Genomic DNA, 18298 nt, shown 5'->3' with positions numbered 1-18298 from the left:
GGTGGCTGCCAATGAAACAGGAGAGTTCCCTGTTCCCCCTCGCAGGACATGCAACTGGGGTGTGGCTTAGCTGTTCAGTCACTGCCGCTGCTCAAACCCCTGAAGGGAGGGGAAGCACATAGATAGACAGGTGCAGGGGCCCAAGTAGGCATGAGTTACAGTGTGCCCTTTTAGCCCTGCCGTCTGTGGACAGCTTGAGTGTTAACCAGCTCAATGGACTCTCTGCCTTTTTGCAAGGGCAGAGGGCCAGTGTGACAGCTTTCTGTATCTCAAGCTCTTGCCCAGCGTCCCTGGAACAATCAGGTCACACACAGGCTTGAGGGATGAATGCGGGGTTTTATTGAGCAGTGGAGGTGGCTCTCAGAGGGATGGATGGGGAGCTAGAAAGGGGATGAAGTGGGAAGATGATCTTTCCCTGGAGTATTGCCATCCAGCAGCTGAACTCCCCTCTGACCACCCTTAACCAAACTCCTCTCGGTATTCAGACGTTCCTCCTCTTCTCTCTTTCTCTGCTGCATTGATCTGCCATTCATCTGTTTGTCTCTTATTTCCCTGTCTCCTCACCTGCTCATCTGCTTCTGAAGCCTGGGGCTTGGGGTTTATATGGATATAGGATGGGGGGCATGGCAGGCCAAAAGACAATTTTTGGGGCACAAAACCAGAAATGCATGTTCCCACTTAGGGCCACAGGTCTCCAGGCTTAAGGGTGGAGCCTTTGCCAGGGAACCACCCACTTCTCCTTAGTATTTCCCTGTCTCCTGTCCATATCACTAGGGGCTGAAGGGCAGGAGGGAATGGGGAGTTGTTCAATGGGTGCAGAGATTCAGTTTTGCAAGAAGAAAAGAGTTCTGGAGATTAGCTGCACAACAATATGAATATACTTAACACTACTGTACTGTACACTTAAAAATGGTTAAGATGCTAGGTTTGGTTTTGTTTACCACAATTAAAATTTTTAATATTTTTATCTTATTTCTAGGAGACTATTTCATTCTTTTGTCACTCATGAAAGTCAAGGGCTGAATGTAGGCTACCAGCCCACAATAAAGGATCACAACTTCTTAAATTTTAATATTTCTTTATTATACAAGTATTTATGTTAGAGAAAAACTAGAAAACAAAGACAAGCCAAAAATAAATATAGGCTGGGCACAGTTGTCATGCCTGTAATCCCAGCACTTTGGGAGTCTGAGGTGGGTGGACTGCCTGAGATCAGGAGTTTGAGACCAGCCTGGCCAACATGGGGACACCCAGTCTCTACTAAAAATACAAAAATTAACCAGGCGTGGTGGCACGTGCCTGTAGTCCCAGCTACTTGAGAGGTTGAGGCAGGAGAATCGTTTGAACCCAGCAGGCAGAGGTTGCAGTGAGTCGAGATCACCCCACTGCACTCCAGCCTGGGCAACAGAGCAAGACTCCGTCTGAAAAAAAAAAAAAGAAATATAATCGTTTTTAAAACAACCATCGTCTCTCCACCCACAAATAACCCTGGGTAACATTCTGGTGGGTCCATCCAGATTTCTTTATTTTTGCAAGCCTAAAATTTGTTTGTTGCATATTTTTAGCAGCAATGTTAAAGATATCCAACACTTAAAGACTGATATCAAGAATTGCAGGACTGGCTGGGTGCAGTGGCTCATGCCTGTAATGCCAGCACTTTGGGAGGCCAAGGCAGGCAGATCACTTGAGCTCAGGAGTTTGAGACCAGCCTGGCCAACATGGTGAAACCCTATCTCTACTAAAAATACAAAATAATCTGGGAATCGTGGTGGGCACCTGTAATCCCAGCTACTCGGGAGGCTGAGGTGGGAGAATCACTTGAACCCAGGAGGCAGAGGTTGCAGTGAGCTGAGATGGCACCACTGCACTCCAGCCTGGGCAACAAAGTGAGATTCTGTCTCAACAACAACAACAACAACCAAAAAAAAAAGGAATTGCAGGACTGTAGAATTTTAGCCCTAGAAAGGAGTTTAGAGACTGACCAACAGAGCTACCTCATTTTACAAAGAAATAGGAAACAAAAGCTCAAAGAGCATATGTTTTAGGTAATAAGAAAACCAGGCCTTGAGTGTTAAACAAATCAGAAGAGAGAATGCTGAAGGTCAAATCAAACAGAAGGATGTTGGGATTACTTGTGTCCCAGTATGGTCCATGTTTAAGAGGGCAGGCTCTTAGCCAAGATGCCTGGGTGTGAATCAAGGCTCTGCTGTGCACTTATTGTCTACTTGACTTCAATCTAGTTGCCCAACTTTTTAAGCTTCATCTGTATTATTGCCTATTTATAGATTAAATCAGGATGAAAATTTATAGATTTATAGATTAAATCAGAATTAAAATTAAATCAGTCAGAATTAAAGGAAATAATTCAAGTAAACCACAGAGGAAGCACTTATCGTTGATTACAATTACCACTGTTATAGTGAAAGAGATCCAAGTTTCCCCGAGTTACTGGCAGCATATCTGTATGGGTCCAAAATTCAACCGAGGGGCATAAAGCAGAAAGGAGACCAAGGCAAGTTTCAGAGAAGGAGTGGAAGTTTATTTAAAAGGCTTTAGAACAGGAAAGAAAGGAAAATTAGCTTGAAAGAGACCCAAGCAGGCACTGAAGGTCCAATAGAGAAATGAGAGCAAAAGAAGACAGCAAAAGGGGCCTTTGACCTTGATCTTTATAGGTTCGCCTTTATAGGGGACTTTACAGGCTCACCTCTCTCCCGGGATTCTTCCCTTAGGGTGGGCTTTCCGCATGCCCGTGCTTTCCTTACTCTTTGGAATTGAGCACACACAGTGAGTTTAGGGAGTTGTACACATGCCCATCTGAGGCTTTCTTCCTTTTCCAGTGGAGGGTGCCCCCAGAAGATCATATTTCACCATTTTTGTCCCTTAACACGCATGCCCAGGAAGTTGCTTCTACCTGGGGCCTGCACTCAATTAGCATTTTGATGTTAACAGGTGTGAACCATCAGGAAATGGCCTCTGCCTGGCGCTGCCGAATTATAAGTTTTGGAGAAGCAATGCAATAATTGCCAAACCATCACCTGACATTTCTAGTGGGTGGAGGGAGAGCCCTCTCCTGCCCCACTCATGCCTAACTACCTGTAGCACTGTTACTAATACATCATCTTCATAACAAAGGATAATAAAGAGTGAAACCTGTTCACAACATTTTCTGTGCTTGCCCTGGACTTTGAACTGCTCATCCAAGGTTCTCTGAATGTTTGGAAGTGGTTTAGCCTAGTGGTGAAATTCCTAAATTGTCACCTTTCGCTACTTCATTTCTATCAGTGGGTCATTCCTTCACTACTAGAACATTTGAACTGCACAGCACAGGTAAACATAAGACTTAGAGAATCCCTAGGCAAGGCCATACCCGGTGGGGAGGATTCCAGTCCTGACAGCATAGGCATGTGAGTTGTCTGAAGCAGACACCATATAGGGCACGTTGAAGGGCTCTCACTGACTGCACTCACAGGGGGCCTCTGGATCCAGGCCATCTCAAGGCCTGGAAAGAAACAGAGCCAGTGAAGATGCTTTATTTCACTCTGCACACCAGACCACCATGATCAGGTTTTGAGAGGAGGATTTTTAATGACATACTATATGGAAAACCACTTGTTATAGAGTGTTATCCAAATATCAGTACTATCCTCATTCCATAAATGTAGGGGTCCCATTAATTTACTCTCAAAGGGATATATTTCCGGGTGTGGTGAGGAGGCCGGCCAAGGCTATATTTCCTAATTCCAGATACCTCTCCTCCCAGTCCCGCTCTAGTTTCCACCATTTGTTAAAAGGTTACTGGCTGACAGAATTTTTCTAATTTCTAATTTTCAGAAAAGCAAAATTTCCTTACAACATGCGATCTCTAGAGAGCAAATGCTCCACCTGTGCTCCTTACAGCTTATCTTTGGAATTACCAACGTAAGAACATAATTTTCCCTAGAGGTTTTAATGCTGACTCCAGAGACTCCATCTAGCTCGTCTTTGAAATCACAGCGTGAAGCACAGGGCCACAGTCGATGTTCATTCGGCCAAGACTACATGCTTGGCACTGAGCTAGTCTGTGATTTCAAAATTAACACACAAACGACCAAACGTATAACTCAAAATTGATATAACCCACTCTTTGGGCCTCCAGGTATGACTACAGATCCAATGCAAATCATTTGTGAATATCTGTGATGCATTAAAAATCATTTTTTAAAGGATGCTCAAGAATACGACATTAGGGGAAAGCTGGGGAAATTTGAATAAGGTCTGCAATTTAGTTACGAGCATTGTACGAATGTTAATTTCCTGGTTTCATTTCCTGGTTAATTTCCTGTCAATGTTAATTTCCTGATTATGTAAGATGTTAACAGAGGTAGCAGGGTGAAGGGTATAAAGGAAATCTATTTAATTTTTGCAACTTTTCTTTAAGTCTAAAATTATTTCAAAATAAAAGGTCCAAAAATTCTTTTAAAAAGGATGCTCAGCTTTCAGGTGGCCCAGTGGCCTGGGGCGGCGGGCTACATCAGTCAGACACAGAGATGTGGAACCCTGCCCTTGTAGCTCCTCTGCCATGCAGGATCTGCAGGCTTCCTTTTCTGCACTGTGTTCATTGGATGTTTGCCTCCCAGACTGAGGGGAGCTCAAAGGGACCCAAATTCTCAAAGAAAAGTTTTCTGGAGCTACAGCTATCCAAGTCACTGGCATTTCAGGAGGCTGTAGGTGATGTATAAAATCCAAATCAAACCAGAAGAATTTAAAGAAACGAGAACTGTCCCTCAGCACCAGATGATTAATCAGGTACTAAAAAAGGAAAATAAAATGGATGCACAGATTGAGGGTATTTACCTCTGTCCCCAGACACTGACCTCCACGCCCCCGGGCTGTGTAGATGCAGCTGCCTAAAACTTCGGATGAATTTGACTGGAGCCACTCCTTCCTAGGCATTTGCGAAAAAAAAAAAAAAGTATCTGTTTTGTTCATAGACATTTCCATATTATAATTAAAGAAGAATGTGTTATCTATTTAGATGTTAATTAAAGGCAACAGACAACTGGTGGAGGAGAGGGGTGGGAAAAGATGTTCAACTCAAAAAAACAGATGGGATCTGCATAGGTGTCTGAAATGACTAAGGAAATGTAAAACTGGGACAAATCTCATTGGTGCTGGAAATTAAGGAAAGGTACTATCCATGAGCCAAAACATTATTCTAGAGATAATGATATTGGTAGCCAAAATGAAGAAAGGGGGCAAAAGCCAATGTCCAACTCACTTCTCATAGCAAATTAGTGTGTCTGGTGGGAAGGACGTAGAGGAGAACCTGAATCCCCTCAACATCCACTCTCTCTTGGAGGAACTTTAGAGCAGTGGATCTAAGGGCCTAAGAAGGTAGGAGGGCTGGGGGCCCAGGGCATAAGCTTCAAACCAGAGCAGCAGCAGTGGAAGCAGGAGGCACATCTTCCCAGTGCAGCAAGACTCAGCCCTGAGACAGCAACAGCAATGTCCAGAAGAGGCTGGGCAGGAAACAGGGCATTTCCTTCCCTGAAAAAGCAGGCAGGAGCATGAGGAAAAAGCCCAGTGGCAGCAAGTCTGACTCCCGGCACAGTCATTTCCTCAAACGAAGACGGTTGTGCCATATGTCCCAACAGGCCTGACCAAGGCTTAACGGCCTACACATTTCTCTCAGGCTGTGCCATTGCTAAGCAGGGAAACAGCCTCCAGCTACAGTTAGGAGGGAGATCCTAAAAGCATCCAGAAGTGAGAATACCCAAGAAATATCCTTACAACACCAATCTTGGATAGAATCTCATAGATCAAGTTTGAATAAAAAGAAACAATAGCCGGGCACGGTGGCTCACGCCTGTAATCCCAGCACTCTGGGAGGCTGAGGCAGGTGGATCACCTGAGGTCGGGAGTTCAAGACCAGTTTGACCAACATGGAGAAACCCCATCTCTACTAAAAATACAAAAACTGGCCTGGCGTGGTGGCTCAAGCCTGTAATCCCAGCACTTTGGGGGGCTGAGGCGGGCGGATCACAAGGTCAGGAGATCGAGACCATCCTGGCTAACATGGTGAAACCCCGTCTCTACTAAAAATACAAAAAATTAGCCAGGCGTGGTGGCGGGCGCCTGTAGTCCCAGCTACTCGGGAGGCTGAGGCAGGAGAATGGTGTGAACCTGGGAGACAGAGCTTGCAGTGAGCCGAGATCGTGCCACTGTACTCCAGCCTGGGCGACACAGCAATACTCTGTCTCAAAAAAAAAAAATAAAAAATACAAAAACTTGGCCAGGCCTGGTGGTGCATGTAATCCCAGCTACCCCAGAGGCTGAGGTAGGAGAATCGCTTGAACCCAGGAGGCGGAGGTTGTGGTGAGCTGAGATTGTGCCATTGCACTCCAGCCCAGGCAACAAGGATGAAACTCCATCTCAAAAAAGAAACAATAGTAAATATATAGTGGGACCTATTTTTTAAATGTAAAACATAGAAATCCAGAAGCAATAAATTAGCATAATATTACATAATATAAATTTGTGTTTCCTCCTTTTGTTTTTGTTTTTTTTTTAAGACAGGGGCTCACTACATTGTCTAGGCTGGTCTTGAACTCCTGAACTCTAGCAATCCTCCCTCCTCAGCCTCTCAAAGTGCCGGAATTACAGGTATGAGCTACCACGCCCTGCCCAACCTGTTTCCTTCTTTTCTTTTTTCTCTCTCAAGCAGTAACAGGCTCTGTGCTTCCTTCCTTGTGGAGGTTTATGACAGTGCAGAAGGCAGAAGTTGCTGCAATGCTTTCCTTCCTGATTGTTGGCTCCAAAACCTAAAGCAGTTGGAGATTTGCCAAATGTCCTGAGGGAGAAAAGATTCTCTGAGGGAATAAGAAGGAACATGACTATATTCCCTAAAACCAAGAAAAGATTCCCAGAAGCCTGCAAGTAGATAAGACCACAGCCCTCTCACTGGCGAAACCTGGAGATGTAAGCCCTCCAAGAGGAATCGCTGAGAGGTTCCCAGTTATGCCAAAATGCTGCACGTGCCATGCCTGGCACAGAAACAGCAGACCTAGGACCGGAAGGTGCAGTGCAAGACGGCTCAGTAATAATCAGAACAGACTGAGAACCAATGCCTGGGGCATCCACCCCAATGTCCTAAAGCTGTGTGAGACCTCCTTTTTACCAACCTGGAATGAGAAAGTCCATTAAAAAAATTAAGTGAATTCCCACCAATCTAACAAGATGGGGTCCAAAGTCAAAATTCAGGCAAGGAACACAGAGTTTTAAGTGTGATGTTTCACGCATACCTGAGTGAGTATTCACTATACATCTGTTTTGCACATTCACTAAGTTTTTTTTAAAAAGTGAATTCAATAAAATGTTAGTGCCTAAACAACTTGACTGCTTTCCTCTCTGTCGCTGTTTTCAAATTTGTGAAAGATGGAGCCTCTTGAGTTCAAATGTACATCCTTGGTCCAATCAGCCAAAGCCAGTGCAGGAGAGAGATGCCTCTGGTGTGCTGGGCTTGCCCCTCCAGGGTCCTCTTAAGGGCTGTGAGCAGGGCAGGCCCAGATGGACATGTCTGGGACAAGGTGTTAAGGCAGCCGCCTGAGTCGGAAAAGAGTCTGGCTAAGATCCAGACAGCCTAAAATGAGAGCAGGAAGAATGTTGTGATACCAGATATGTGATGACAGAAGCTTACAGAAAACTGGAAGAAATGCAGAGTAGAATCAACACGGCAAAAAATTAAATCAATAATGTTTGGACAAATTTGAGATGCTTTCCCAGAAAGCTAAAGAAATAGAACAGAGATAAAATCATGAGAAAGAAAATAGATACCGAAAACTGACGATCTAACATATGAATAACGTATGTGCCTAAAGAAAAGACAAAAACAAATAGAAAAGAAAGAACAATCATATAAAGAAAGAGAAAAAAACCTGCCTGAACTAAAAAAGAAAGAATTACATCCTTAGATGAAAAAGACTCATTAGGAGCCAGGTGGAATTAAATAGCAAAAGACCAGCTTCCAGACATACCAAGATGCAAATAATGAACTCTAAGATAAGAAATTAATCCTGGAAGCATCAAAGCAGCAAAAACAAAATTACCTACAAAGAAGAAAAGTCAGGCTAACCTTTGCCCACAACACAAAAGCTAGAATTTTAAGAGGGAAAGATATAATCCAACAGTTCCCCACCAGTTAAGCTGCGTTTCCCATGAAAAGCAACTTGTGCATGCTCAGACGTGCAAGGCCTTGGGGTTCACCACCACACAACCTTTCAGGGAAACTCCTGACAGGCCTCGCTCCAGCCACAGATGGAAACCAGAGCATGGATGTTATGGAATAAAAAGACCGCAGTGAGCACTACAATCCTGTAAATGTAACCGTAAGTTCAAATTATTATAGATATTGCTATTTTAAAAGTCACTCTTTTTTTTCTGAGACGGGGTCTCGCTCTGTCACCCAGGGCTGTAGTGCAGTGGCATGATCATGACTCACTGCAGCCCTGACCTCCTGGGCTCAAGCCATCCTCCCACCTCAGTCTCCCAAATAGCTGGGACTAGAGTCATGTGCCACCACACCTGGCTAATTTTGTATTTTTTGTAGATACGGGGTTTCACCATGTTGCCCAGGCTGGTCTCAAATTCCTGAGCTCAAGAGATTCACCCACCTCAGCTTCCCAAAGTGCTGGGATTGCAGGCATGAGCCACCGCACCCAGCCAAAAGTCACAAGAGAAGATACACAGCATAAAAGAAATAGACATACACACAGATTAAATTCTGAATAATCTAGTAAGTGTTCTCCTAGGGCTGGCGACTGTCATGAACACCAACCCTCTCACTGGGACTACTTTCAGGAAGCAGGTGCTAGGGCTAGGTGAACATGTTTTGGAGTAATTCCATTAAGATACAATAATAGTGAATTTGTGGAAAGTTTACATTTATTAAGGGGGTAGGGACAGAGGATCTACACTTTAGAAGGTGCCTACTGTCTGAAAAGATAGAGCCAACAGAGGCACTCCACATGTTCTACTGTGTGGAATGGCCCTTTCCTTAGACTGCTTGGGCTGGTGTAACAAAATGCCATAAACTGGGTGGCTCAAACAACACATGTATTTCTCATAGTTCTGGGGGCTGGGAAGTCTAAGATCAAGGTACCAGCAGATTCCATCATTGGTGAGAGCTCTCTTCCTGGCTTGTAGACGGCCGCCTTCTCAGTGTGTGCTCACCTGGCCTTTCCTTGGTATGGAAAGAAACAGAACTCTGTCTTCCTCTTTTTATTAATTAATTAATTAATTTATTTATTTATTTATTTTTGAAATGGAGTCTTGCTCTGTCACCCATGCTGGAGTGCAGTGGCACCATCTCGGCTCACTGCAACCTCTGCCTCCCGGGTTCAAGCGCTTCTCCCTGCCTCAGACTCCTGAGTAGCTGGGATTACAGGCACCCGCCACCATACCCAGCTAATTTTTGTATTTTAATAGAGACAGGGTTTCACCATGTTGGCCAGGCTGCTCTTGAACTCCTGACCTCAGGTGATCTGCCCTCCTGGGCCTCCCAAAGTGCTGGGATTACAGGTGTGAGCCACCACACCAGCCTGTCTTCCTCTTTTTCTAAGGACATTAATTGCATCATGAAGATCCCACCCTCATGACCTAATCTAAACCTAATCACCTCCCACAGGCCCCACCTCCAAATACCATCACACTGGGGGTTAGGGCTTCAACATAGAAATGTTGCGGGGACACATTCAGCCCATAGCAGCCCTCCTCCTTCCCAAGAGAGGGCAGCCTGCAGTGCTGCATCAGTGGAACCTTCTGCCCACACCACTGTCCTCTGCAGTCCCCCACGACGTGGACCAGCACAGCTTTGATGGAGCCTACACAGGACAACTTCCTGGCAGCTCAGGTCCAGACACCAGACAGCTCTAGCTCCTGTGCCCCCTCCCTCCTGGCCTCACACAGCCCTGAGCCCGGTCTGTCAACTTTGAGTCAAATGTCAGGTAGCATTTCAGGCCCAGGAGAAGTGACCCTGAGAAGATGGAGGCTGATTGCCCAGATCCCTCCTGGGAGGAAGGGAAGGGGAATGGGCTGGGGAGGGGTGGGAGGGCTGGCAGGTCATTCCTAGGTGTGCTCCATTTCCCTGCAAGAAGAGAAAATCCCACTCAGCCAGCTGCACACCTGGCACACTCACCTGTGAGCAGCCTCAATTGCCTCCAAGCTTAGAGCTGGGGGAGCTAATGGAGGAAAAGGAGAAGAAGGAATTAGGCTGAATGGGTTCCCCCATGAATGGGTTTCTCAAAGTGGGAGGGGAGGTGAAGAAGAGGGGAGGGCAGAGCAAGGGGCTGAGGACAGTGGGTGATGCACATAGCCTACAAGTGTGTGCCCATTTCTGAATACAGTATGCACCAAATATGTTTACATTCAATCCATTTTGTACACTGACTGGATGAGTTTGGTTTACATTATAATTTGGGGTTACCCATGGCCATATAGTTATCTCACCATATTACTTATTGAATTGTGTTTAGGTTTCAGGGGACAAAACTGCCAATAATTATTTCATTTTTTAATCTATTATAGAAGAGATCAGGTGTATGTTTTTATATAAATGTTAATTACAATTTGCCTTTAAGGATGGTCTCAGAAGTTTTCTGTGAATCATTTACATCACTGAACATACAGGCTATTCATTATTCCCCTTCATAAAAAACTACTATTAAAATAGCATAATGCCAGCCTCGGCAACATGGCAAAATGCTGTCTCTATTTAAAAAAAAAAACAAAAAAAAAAACACAATTTAGCCAGGCATGGTGATGTGCGCCTGTAGTCCCAGATGCTCAGGAGGCTGAGGTGGGACAATCACGTAAGCCCAGGAGCTCAAGGATGCAGTGAACCGTGATTGCACCACTGCACTCCAGCCTGGGGGACAGAGTAAGACTCTGTCTTAAAAATAATAATAATAATATAATGTGTCTAAACAGTATTTCACAAATGTTAGAGACAGTAAACTAAAAAAAGATCTATTGTGTGCTACAAGATAGGAACTAACAGGATTTTTAGTGCTAGAAAAATTCTTATCTTCTCCTTGGGTGTCAGATGCTGGAGAACAGTTAGTTCAATCAAAGCAAATGCATTTGTCTTAGACACTTTTTTTGAACCTTCAAAATCTAGCTAACAAGCACTTTACTGATAAGTTGTCTTCTGTTTTTAAAGGGGAAAGTTGTATTTTGCTTTTCCAATTTTCTTTCTTCTTAAAGAATTTATGTGATTTTCTTCCACACCCCAGTTTTCATAATTTGAAAATAATACAACTCCAGGGTACAGGTAATTTCCATGCTCTGTAATCCATTCCAGAGCATTAAACTAGGGAACAATTTCCTTCGTTTAATAAAATTCACATATCCCTGAATAGAAAAAAACAAAAAATAAGAAATCAAGCCTGTTACAAATATAGAATAAGTTTTATAATCAAGACAGGAATAACCAATATTACAGCTATTATTTAACATTGCTCTGAATATTTTAACAAATAGGGGTGGGGAGAAGGCAATAAAAATAAATAAGTAAAACTATCAGAAAGGGGTAAGAATTATCGAATGACAATCCAAGTACAAACTTCAGTAAATCAACTGCCAAACTATCAGAACTAATCAAAACATTCGCTAAGGAGCTGGTTATACAATAAATTACCCAAATCACTAACTTTGCTATATATGAACAATAAATCAAATATGATGAATATTATGAAAAATATATATCCCACCAGTTTAATAGCAACATGATCTGTTTATATATAAATAATAACCATTAACAAGAAATGTGGAGGGTATAGATTGAAAGAAAACTACAAAACTGTGCTGTAAGACATAAAGATTTGAACCAAATAGTTTCCAGGGAAGTGCAAGGGTTGTACAACTGAAGTTCCCCAGGCCCACTGAGACCCCATTCAAGGCCAAAGGCAGTGACGATGTAATGCCAAACGTAGAGAGCTGGGCTTTCTGTAGGATCCCAGTGATCAGCCACTGGACGATGGGAGGACACGATGCTGAAAAGCTCACCAGGTCCATTTGTTGCCATGTTTCCATGGTAATGAGACTTCACATAAAAGAATATAAATGAGTGGAGCTGTGCTATCTTCATAGATTGCAGGTTGCCTGGGGTAAGAGTATTTGCCTCTGTGTAATACTGTAACTGAAGGTAATGTTTGCAGCTATAAAGATGAACCCCATATTCTCAATAGTAGAACAAAATGAAAATTACTTTCTCACTTACCTAAAAGTCTAATCATTTCCTCTTTGTGCACATTAAAATTAAAAAAAAAAAAAAGTCTGATCAGCCTTGGATAGACAGGAAGGTCAGGAACCAGGCTGATGGAGCCCTGCTGTCTTCAATACAGGCTTTTCAGGGTGCCCTGAACTTTGACATTCCACCAACAGATGGGGAAAGAGGAAGAAGGATGTTGTTCATGGACCAGATCTGAATGAGATGCCTTCCCTTCTGCTCACATTCCTCTGAATGCACTCAGTCTCAAGGCAAAACTATCTGCAAGTGGGGAGCCTGGGAAGTGGATCCATGCTGCTTCCACATCCCTCAAGGAAAGAATGGTCAACCGAGTCTACTCAATAGGTGAAGAAGGAACTACCCAATTATCTTTTTCATGTAACTGGAGCTTGCCCTTTACACATTTGATTTTACATATTTTGATGAAACTTTTCCTAAGATGCATAACAATTTCCCTGTTTCAACACAGTGGGCAATTGTAAGTCTTCTCCTAGGGCTGGCGACTGTCGTGAACACCAGCGCTCTCACTGGGACTACTTTCAGGAACTCTTGAGGATTTGCTGATCCTCCGCCTCTATACTAAAAGGTCCTTGGTTACTGTCTTTTTAAAACTCTTTTGAAATGTTTTTTTCTGAATCCTTCCTCGGAGTCAGATGGCGTCTGTCACTTCTTCCTGCTTCCACAGGCATACTTCTAACAGTTCCTTTCGCTTTAATGTCTTGCTTCTACTAAGGGTTTATGCTAAGGTGTACAAATTGCATCTAAAGTTAAAAAAAAAAAAAAAAAACAGGGGGGCCAGTCATGGTGGCTCACACCTGTAATCCCAGCACTTTGGGAGGCTGAGGCAGGAGGATCACTTGAGCCCAGGAGTTCAAGACCAGCCTGGGCAACATGGCAAAACGCTGTCTCTACCAAAAATACAAAGATTAGCCAGGCATGGCAGCATGCTCCTGTGGTCTCAGCTACTCGGGAGGCTGAGGCAGGAGGATTACTTGAGCCCAGGAGGTCGAGGCTGCAGTGAGCCGTAATCTCACCAGTGCACTCCAGCCTGGGAGACAGAATGAGACCTCGTCTCTAAAAAAAAATAAAATAAATTTAAATTTTGAAACAAAATTGCCTCAGACTGAAATCCATTCCTGAGTAAAGAGTATGAGCTTTTATCACCTGGACTTTCTAGCATTGATTTTGGTTATCTAATATCCTTTTTAAAATTTTTTCTTCCAAGTTTTTGTTGTTTCAGCAGTTGCAAATAAACAATTATATTGGCTGGGTGCAGTGGCTCTCACCTGTAATCCTAGCACTTTGGGAGGCCAAGGCAGGCAGATTGCTTGAGCTCAGGAGTTCAAGACCAACCTGGGCAACATGGTGAAACAAAAAAATACAAAAATTAGCCAGGCATGGTGATGTGTGCCTGTAGTCCCAGCTACTCTGCACTCCAGCCTGGGCGACACAGTGAGACCTTGTCTCAAAAAAATAAAATAAAAAAATTACGTTGGCTTATGATATAATCCTAGAAAGCAGAACAAAATTATACCTAAAAGAGAATGGCCTTTCCAATACAGTATTGACTAACAAGGAAAGAGGGCTACAATATATTGTTACGTAGGAAAGAGCCAGCTGCAAAATGACATTATAGTGTAATTCCATTTGTTAAATTTTTTTAAATAGCATACATTTGCAATACATAGAAAAAATCTGAAGGAATCAGGAGTAGTTATCTCTAAGATGTAGGATTACTGAGAACTTTCACATACTATGCCATTTATTTATGTATTGTTTGGCTATTTTATAAAAAGCAAGTATTTTATGTAAGCATAAAAAAAAACAAGAAGAAGCTGGGTGTGGTGGTGTGTGTCTCTCTAGTCCCAGGTACCTGGGAGGCTGAGGTAGAAGGATCACTTGAGCCCAGAAGTTCAAGGTCAGCCTGGACAATACGTGGGACTCTGTCTCCATAAATCAATAAATTAAAATATTTTAAAACACAGTTCACAGTGTCTTCTCAGAGCATGAGCTCCTGGAAGACATGGATGACAGATGAGCACTCCTTTATACACTGCCTGCTGCCACAAATAAGAAGCCTCTCAAAATTAAAACACTGATTTTTATAGACCAAAAAATAAAAGAAAAGAAAAAACTAGAGGATAAACTCAAAGTTGATCTCATAGACAGAGCAAGTTCCAGGAAAGTGTTGCTGGCTTCCACCTTGGAGGACTTCTACCTGGAAATCTGCTCGGTACCATATTAAGCAGTTTCAAGAGCCCATCAAAGCCCTGGCAAGTTCATAGTAACCAGAGGCACATTCTAACCTATACCAGAACTATGGTGAAAATGTACTTCGCTGGGAAAGATTCTGAGTTACTAAGGCTTCTCAGGAACTACTCCATTCTCTAATGAAAACACTGATCATCTAATGTGGGCAACCAACATGTATTTAGTATGTTTTTGCCTCCTGGTGCATACTGAGGAGATCCCACAAGACACCTTCTGCCCAGCATTTTCTTGCTACCATGAATGAATCTATAAAATATTCACATGAATACAAATATGAACTCCAGAATACCCCAGTTTAAATGAAAATGCATTCACTGGTAAAAGTAACGTATTCATTAAATAGTGCCACAAAAGTGCTGCTTAACAGATTATTCCGAAACTGAAGGTCATGCAAAAAGCAGCATTTATTCTCGTGTTCATAAGTCTGCAGGTCTGCTGGGACAGCTCAGCCTCAGGCTGTGGGTGTGCGAGTCAGTTGGGGCAGCTCTGCTCCATATGTCACACTTTCTATTGGGAACAGCAGAAAACCAAGAAACGTTCATGGCAATGCAGAAGCACAAGAGGGCAAGCCCAAACCCACAAGCATATTTTAAGCCTTTGCCAACATCATGTTCGCTGACATCCCATTGGCCAAAGCAAATCACATGGCCAATCCCAACATCAGTAGGACAGGGAAATATAGTCCCTCTCTAGTGAGAGGAACCAAAAAGTCCCATAGCAAAAGGCAGGGACATAGGAGGGTCGAAGAATTGTGAACAAAAATACAATCTGTCAAAGGTAACATTAACTCACTGTTAACCAGTTATACGGTGACATTTCTGTTTTAATATTTAACTGGTCTTAAAAGTAAGACACTAAAGGAAGAGGACAGAAGGAAGGGGGAAAAGTGAGATCTAGAAATGTGTAGCATTTTGGACATTGCCTAGGACAGAGGAAGGGCTAGGGAAGGAGCCACAGTGGCAGTCCCTGGAAAAGAACATCATAAAGCACATCATCTTCACAATTGAAATTTACTGATGAAAATCAGAAATGAAGAAAAAGAAGATAAGACAGCAGGAACACATAGATACATGAAAGATACAAGAAGTGCAAGAGAAAGACAAGTTTTAAGAAAAATCACACACAGAAATGAAGCTGTTCCAGCATAATGTGTTTCTCCATTTGAAATTGGCATTTTTTACAGCAAAAGAAACTACCATCAGAGTGAACAGGCAACCTACAAAATGGGAGAAAATTTTCGCAACCTACTCATCTGACAAAGGGCTAATATCCAGAATCTACAATGAACTCAAATAAATTTACAAGAAAAAAACAAACCCATCAAAAAGTGGGCGAAGGACATGAACAGACACTTCTCAAAAGAAGACATTTATGCAGCCAAAAGACACATGAAAAAATGCTCACCATCACTGGCCATCAGAGAAATGCAAATCAAAACCACAAGGAGATACCATCTCACACCAGTTAGAATGGCAATCATTAAAAAGTCAGGAAACAACAAGTGCTGGAGAGGATGTGGAGAAATAGGAACACTTTTACACTGCTGGTGGGACTGTAAACTAGTTCAACCATTGTGGAAGTCAGTGTGGCGATTCCTCAGGGATCTAGAACTAGAAATACCATTTGACCCAGCCATCCCATTACTGGGTATATACCCAAAGGACTATAAATCATGCTTCTATAAAGACACATGCACATGTATGTTTATTGTGGCACTATTCACAATAGCAAAGACTTGGAACCAACCCAAATGTCCAAAAATGATAGACTGGATTAAGAAAATGTGGCACATATACACCATGGGATACTACGCAGCCATAAAAAATGACGAGTTCATGTCCTTTGTAGGGACATGGATGAAATTGGAAATCATCATTCTCAGTAAACTGTCGCAAGAACAAAAAACCAAACACCACATATGCTCACTCATAGGTGGGAATTGAACAATGAGAACACATGGACACAGGAAGGGGAACATTACACTCTAGGGACTGTTGTGGGGTCGGGGGACGGGGCAGGGATAGCTTTAGGAGATATACCTAATGCTAAATGACGAGTTAATGGGTGCAGCACACCAGCATGGCACATGTATACATATGTAACTAACCTGCACATTTTGCACATGTACCCTAAAACTTAAAGTATAATAATAATAAAAAAAAAAGAGACTGGCATTTTTTGTATGATCATCCCTAGTCTATTACCTGTGGTTTACTGTTTATAATCTGAAAGAGCTGTGAGCCACTAGAACAATTTCTCTGCAAGAATCCTCTCTACAAGAAAAAAGAAAAGTGTGTGTGTATGGGTGGGTGTGTGTGTACACACACAGAATTTTTTTTCAAACCAGGCAGATCAGAACCTCCCTGGAATTTGAACTCCAAATATAGGGAAACAAAATTGAAAATAGTAAGAGCTCACTCATCCTTATGTTTGCCCTAAAGAGGCTGTATTAGTCCATTTTCACACTGCTGTAAAGAACTGCCCAAGATTGGATAATTTAAAAAGGAAAGAGGTTTAATTGATTCATAGTTCAGCATGGTTGTGGAGGCCTCAGGAAACTTACAATCATGGTATGGTGGAAGGCAAAGGGAAAGCAAGGCACCTTCTTCACAAGCCGGCAGGAAGGAGAAGTGCCAAGTGAAGGGGGAAGAGTCCCTTATAAAACCATCAGATCTCATGAGAACTCACTATCATGAGAACAGCATGGGGGAAACTGGCCCTATGATTCAATTACCTCCACCTGGTCTCTCCCTTGACATGTGGGGATTGTGGGGATTATAATTCAAGATGAGATTTGGGTGGGGACACAAAGCCTAACCATATCAGAAGCTGTCCCATGATTACTGATCCCCAGGTCCTCAGAGTTGCTCCAAATTTCTGATCCCTCGAAAGCCCCTCTCTGAATTCCCTCTCTTCCACATTTCCTTTAACTCTATGAACCATCCCTTCATCCTACCAATACATTTTCAACTTAAATAAGCCAAAATTGACTTCTGTGGCTTTCAACCACAGAACTGCATCAGGTACAAGTCCCTTTCCCATTTTGTATTCCCCAAGGAGACAAGAAAGAGAGTACTAAAGATGCCTTAAAGCAAATAACAAGGCATGCCATCACTCAAGAATTTAGTATCTAAATCCACTTCATGAAAATGACTGTTACTATGGCAACTTTTCCATGTGTATTCTTCAGTGACTTTATAATGTATTAACATTTTAATGTAAACTAAACTATATTGGCTTATTTGGCCTTGAATCCTTTTTAAATATAGATTGTTTTATCTCATAAAAGTTATCAGAGCCTCTAGTCCATGATGGCAGAGTGAGCCAGCAAATTTACTTTTCCCTCTAAAATTGCTATGAAAATGACACTATAAAGGAAAGCCCTCCATGCTTACCTCCCACCACCACCATTCTAGACACACACACACACACACACACACACACACACACACACACATATATATACACAAAACCCACTAGAGTCCCAGCTCTTGGCATCAAAATCTGTTCTGATAATCCAACACGGTTAATATGGGCAATATCCCTCCCATTAATTGATAAATTAAAAATAATCAAAGGAAAATCCTAATTTTTTAAAATAGAATCTGACAAGTTGCATAGAACATTCATCTGGAAGAGTAATGTTTTTTGAGTTTTATTTATAATAAAACTAATGTTTTATTAGCTCAAGAGTATTTGAGCTAATAAAATGTTTTTTGTTTGTTTGTTTTGAGATAGAGTCTTGCTGTGTTGCAGGCTGGAGTG

General features: G+C 42.6%; 1 long non-coding RNA gene across 1 annotated transcript; it reads right to left on the bottom strand.

Annotated features, from left to right (window-relative positions):
* Window positions 1-1064: 1064 nt before the first annotated feature.
* On the bottom strand, window positions 1065-4918 carry LOC129047798 (uncharacterized). Its single transcript, XR_008509553.2, has 3 exons — window positions 4854-4918; window positions 3368-3499; window positions 1065-1421 (listed from the first exon to the last, which is right to left on the bottom strand). It is a non-coding gene; the product is annotated as an uncharacterized LOC129047798 (long non-coding RNA).
* Window positions 4919-18298: the final 13380 nt, after the last annotated feature.

This window comes from Pongo abelii, chromosome 13 (genome assembly GCF_028885655.2).
Source record: "Pongo abelii isolate AG06213 chromosome 13, NHGRI_mPonAbe1-v2.0_pri, whole genome shotgun sequence".
Taxonomy (NCBI): Eukaryota; Metazoa; Chordata; class Mammalia; order Primates; family Hominidae; genus Pongo; species Pongo abelii.
Note: the sequence above shows the minus strand (reverse complement) of the source record. Positions and strands in the feature narration are given on the sequence as shown.